Here is a 5,883-nt window from a genome sequence, read left to right as displayed (position 1 = left end):
CCTTTCAGTATTCCAACATATCCCACCGTCGGAAACTTTGCAAGGGTCTTAAAAAAATTGGTCTTAATGTCCTTCCAAAGTATCAAGTGGATCGGATACCGTTTGTGCCATCGGGAGCGAGAATGCACATATTCGCACGTGGATGCTACACGATATGAAGGAAAAATGTGCAATGGACCCCTACATTCGTATATCCTACCATCGGATCAGCACCAAAATTTTCAAGGGTCTTAAAACAAGTTTTTGTAATGTCCTTGAAAAGTCTAAGATGCATTGGATGCCGTATGTGCCACCGGGAAACAAGAATGCCCATATTTGCATGTGGATGCTATGTATATGAAGGAAACAAGCGCAACGGACACTGAGATCCATATACCACACTATTGGATCAGCACCAAATTTTGAAAGGGTATCAAAACAAGTTTTTTTAATGTCCTTGTAAAGTGTAAGGTGCATCAAATGCCGGATGTTACATCGGGGAACAAGAATTCCCATATTTGCATGTGGATGCTATGTATGTGAAGGAAAATGCACAATGGACATCCGCATCCGTATATCCCACCATAGGATCAGCACCAAACTTTTCAAGGGTCTTGAAAATTTTATTTTAATGTCCTTCCAAAGTATCAAGTGGATCAGATGTTGTATGTGACACCGTGGAACAAGAATGCACATATTCGCATGTGGATGCTACGTGATATGAAGAAAAAATGTGCAACGGACACCGACATCCATATATTCTACCATTGGATCAGCACCAAACTTTGCAATGGTCTTAAAACAAGTTGTTTTAATGTCCTTGCAAAGTTTGAGGTGCATTGGATGCCGGATGTGCCAACGGGGAACAAGAATGCTCATATTTGCATGTGGATCCTATGTGTACGAAGGAAACAAGTGCAACCGACATCAACATCCGTATACCACACCATCAAATCAGCACCAAACTTTGCAAGGGTCTTAAGACAAGTTGTTTTAATGTCCTTGAAAAGTTTAAGGTGCATTGGATGTTGGATGTGACACCAGGAATTAGAATTCCCATATTTGCATGTGGATGCTATGTATGTGAAGGAAAAATGCACAATGGACATCCGCATCCGTATATCCCACCGTCGGATCAGATCCAAAATTTGCAAGGGTCTTTTCTTTTTTATTTTTCATGGCTAGAAGCACACTAATGCATGTATTTCAATGCTCATGCATGATGCATGGTGGACAACTAGGAAATATCCATTCCAAGCCATGCAATTGACATTAGATGGGCATGATACTTTGCATAGGCATTGAAATTTCATTTTTTAAAGCTTGTGGTTAGAAGCACACCAATGCACGTTTTTCAATGTTCATGCAATCACCTATTTTAAGGCTTTTACAAAGTTTCATGTCCATAAAATACTATTTTCATGGCTGCTAGAAGCACATCAACGCATGGTTTTCAATAGTCATGCATGATGCATGGTGAAAAACTAGGAAATATCCATTCCAAGCCATGCAAATGACATCAGATGGCTTTAAGGCTTGATCAAAGTATTTTGTCTATCAAATACCATTTTCAGGGCTACAAGCACACCGATGCATGTTTTTGAATACTGATGCATGATGCATGGTGAAAAACTAGGAAATATCCATTCCATGCGATGAAAATGACACCAAATGGCCATGATACTTTGCACAAGCCTTGAACTCACCCATTTTACTGCTTTCACAAAGTATGATGCTTATCAAATGTCATTTGCATGGCCAGAAGTTGATAGATGCATGTTTTTCAATGACCATACATGATGCATGGTGCGAAACTAGGAAATATCCAATGAAAATGACATCGAATGGCCATGATTCTTTGCATAGGACTTGAAATCACCTAGTTTGAGGCTTTTGAAAAATATCATGCACATCTAATACCATATGCATGGCTAGAAGTACAACAATGTATGTTTTAAAGGGTGCAAGGTGTGGTAAAAGAGGAAATATGATTTAAAAAGTCAACATGCACCCTAAAACAGGGCCTCCCAGGCTACAAGATTTTGTAATCTAGTACAAGTCATCATTTATTCAGCCTAGTAAGAAACTAGAAGTGAGAGAAGTACTATAAGTTTTAGGAAATGCAAAAACAAAGAAAAACTTTGTTTTCATCGATATAGGTGCCGGTATATACTGGTGCCTATACCGATAGATAAACTTTCAAAAAGCAAACCCAAATGCCTCTTTTTTTGCCACACCTCTCTTGTTTGAGATCTTGCCAACTTTTTGCCTCTTCCTCATGACCTTTCCACCATCTCCCTACCCTCCCCTGCCATCCCTACACCACCCACACCACTGTAGGCCCACTCCCCTCCACTCCAAGCTTGAAGAAGAAGATTTCTATTTTGGGAACTAAAGAAGTGGATGATATTTTGAGTGGTTTGTCTTCAAATTTCTTCTTCTAGGTAAGCTTCCCAACCCTTTCATCTGCATTAGAATAATCTTTGGAATCTGCATTGTGTGTTTACATGTTTCTTATGTCTTTGTGGTTGCACAAAAGGAAAATATGAGGATTTTCTATGGCCCAGGGGAGATGCTGCCAAAATTTTCCAATTACTTGCTTGCTTGATATGATTGCATCTTGTTGTTTGCTTGCTTGCTTGGGACAATAATTTTCTTAATCTAAAATTTTCTTTTAAATCAAAGAGAAATGGCAAATGATCTTACTAACTCATGATCATTACTACTTGTAGGTGGAATCCAAAAATGACATGCTCATGGGTTTTGATGGATATAAATCAAATGATCATGTGAGTGTATGAATACATGCATGATCAAAGTGGGAGAAGAACAAAAAGGATATGAGAATATTATCGATGCCTTTTAGAATTGTGTCATTGGTGGACATGCAAGAGTTTTCCTTGCCAACCCATTGCATGATGCCCTCCCACGCTTGGTTGTTGCACTTCACTGAACTTGCAACAATCGATTTGATGCAAGCAATGGGATGCCATTGGTAGCTTATGGAATGAGAAGCTAAAGCCCATGCTTGGTCGAATTATTGGGCATGCATCTGATGGAGATAGTAGACAAAGGACATTAATGTTATTTGATTATGTAGACAAAAATGATAGTAGATTTAGGATCAAATGGGATGGATGGCCACTCTCAAAAAAAGTTTTAGGAATTTATGAAGTATATGGGCTACATGATCAAGAATGGAAAAAATAGTCAATGTTCTTGATAAGCCTAAGCATCAGTTGGCTATTAGAAATGTTTGGATCACCTTAAATCATGTTATATTTTGTATTATGCTTCTTCCATCAATAGGGATATGCTAAGGGAGGGAGATATTAGACAAGATGACCGCGAAGCTTGGGCTGGAGCTCAAAGGATATGTAGTAGACAAGTGTGGAATGCATAGAAAAGACAGGATCATGCTGGGAACACAAGCTTATCTTGAAATTTACAAAGACTACATTGACATATTCTTGTCTCCACACTTGAGCCTTGTGGACCAATTCCATCTTGCAGGTAAAGTTTCTTTTTTCTTCTGGATTTGGAGATCTTGGATTGTTCATCATATACACTATACATTGAATAGAAACTTCATAACACTTAAATGTACAACTCTCATGCCATTATGTGGTCTTATTACAAAATACTTTAGAGAATTTTTTCCAATTCTTAGGTGCCCTTTACATCTTACAAGATCAAATGCAATTGGAATCTTCTTCAATAAGATTGGAAGCATGGTGGGAAATGAATGTGCTAATGACTTGATGGATATGCTACATAGTGCTGGTAGTCTAAATAGGCTTGCACAATTTGAATGTAAAGAGGATAGTCCATTATTTACAAGGGCACATAAGAAGCAAGAACATGTTTGGAGGGAATTGAATCTCAAAGATAACATGCTAGAAGCTAATCTAGTTGACTATGATTGTGTCTCAATTGATGATAAAATCATCAAAGCTTTGAAGAAAGGGAGCGTGAAAAGTGCTCATGAAATGTGTGAATATTTGCATATGAAGCCAAAGGGTGAGGAATTGAAGCAGTGGCTAGAACCTTGGTAAGCTGGATTCACAGATGCATATGCACAAGAATCTGATTCCGAAGAAGAAGATCAACAAGCAGATCATGTGTCAAATATAGACAAAAATGACAAGGATTCCTCCATAAGTGAAATTAGTCATTTGGTATATTCTCTCCTAGATGAGCAATAAGTAGTGAAACCAATTTCTAGAATTTATGGTAAGACTCTATTCAAGTCCACATTGGCAAGCTAGCCTAATGGAAATCCCACACTATCTAAAGATAGACTTACAAGGGTTAGACAAGGAGTATACTACTGTAAGGAAGAGATACCTCTTACTACATCAAATGAGAACCTATTTGGAATAGGTTCTGATTGTGTTGTATACTTTCAAGAAGAAGAAAAAATAAGAAAAAGGAAAAGAAAATGCAATCCAAGCTCTTTGCAAAAAAAGAAGAAAAAAGCTACATGATATCTTGGATGAGTTCAAAAAATGTCAAAGAAAGGTTGGTGACGGATATGTGGAATATAAAAGAGGGTTCAACCTCTCATATATACCTTCAGAGTAGAAGTCCAAATTGGGTGTTATGAAAAGGATTAATATGCTTCACTTATGACCTTACAAACCTTGACATGATAGATAGTGAGAGTGTCATTGCATTGGAAAACCTCACCTATGGATGTAATAACAACAAGTATACTTTGGATGAGAATGATTGGAATGTATTCAATAGATTTGCAAAGGGGCATTAAGGGTACTTGATATGTGCCTCTTCTTTCTCAAAATTTTAATAGTTCTATCTAAGAAAAAAGATACATTTTTATTGTGTGTTGATTTGGGTCTAGCTTGATGGATGTCCTTATTGAATTATCATTTTGTAGGACTTTCAATCACACAAGTGGATGCTTGCACTAGTTTTGCGGTTACTTCCATGATTTCCTCAACCACTTAGCCCTAAACTCTTCTTTGTTTCCTCCCCTCCAACCCCCTAGACCAAATTTTTGTATGGTATTTGCTATAGCAAGGTCCTATAAGAATGCACCAAAGTGGTTTTGGATACTAGCTTCCGCACGGGTTACAATAAGGCTTTACATGGATGTGGAAAAGACAATCTAAAAACTATGTTTCAGTATGGGATACAACAAAGTTTTGCATGGATGTGGCAAAGATAGTTTGAATATTATGTTATGGCATTGGATATGGTAAGGTAAAATCAGCCATAGAGGGTTTAGTACTACATTATTGTATATTATCAAGAGTTCTCATGGAAGCAAAAAGGTGGCAAGGCCTCTATGAATGTGGCAAAGAACCTTGGTGTTTTTAGATTCTTGTAACAAGAAAAATGCAAAGAAATTAGTAAGTTTGGGATACATAAACTTCATAAAGCTCCCAATATTTGACATAGGAAATATCTACATGTTTGCATTTGGCAAGAAATAATTATTATGTATTTGCATAAAATATTTTGTCAATTTGACTAATCCAGATATATGGTTTTCTGACATTTTAAAGCATATATGTCATTTACAAAAGTTTCCAATCTTTGATGAAGAATTTTTATAAACGGTGTATCTTTTGGCTTGCATGAGTTCTTTGCATATTTCAGGTTATTTTGCATACTTCTTTAGTTTTGGAACTTGGTGTGTATGGCACACATGATTTAACTTCTTTGATATTTGTCTCTCTTACTTTTGGTATACATACATTGCCTTGTGTCCTCTTTATTTCTCTTAGTCTTTTCACACTGTCACAAGGTTGACACTTGCATGTTTCCTATTGTTGCATTGTCCATGTGTGTAGACTCAAAGAACATGCTTAAAACATTCTATATCTCTCATGTTGCCTACGAAAGGACTCTAGAAGTAGTAATATATCTCTCATATAAGGA

General features: G+C 37.0%; 1 pseudogene; it reads left to right on the top strand.

The window, feature by feature from the left end:
* The first annotated feature begins 2,776 nt into the window (after window positions 1-2,776).
* LOC147901088 (uncharacterized) lies at window positions 2,777-3,382 on the top strand (annotated as a pseudogene).
* The last annotated feature ends 2,501 nt before the right edge of the window (window positions 3,383-5,883 follow it).

The sequence above is a fragment of the Dipteris shenzhenensis genome, chromosome 6, assembly GCF_047967505.1.
Source record: "Dipteris shenzhenensis isolate YYH24624 ecotype China chromosome 6, Dip_SZ_1.0, whole genome shotgun sequence".
Taxonomy (NCBI): Eukaryota; Viridiplantae; Streptophyta; class Polypodiopsida; order Gleicheniales; family Dipteridaceae; genus Dipteris; species Dipteris shenzhenensis.
This window is presented reverse-complemented; position numbering and strand designations above follow the sequence as displayed.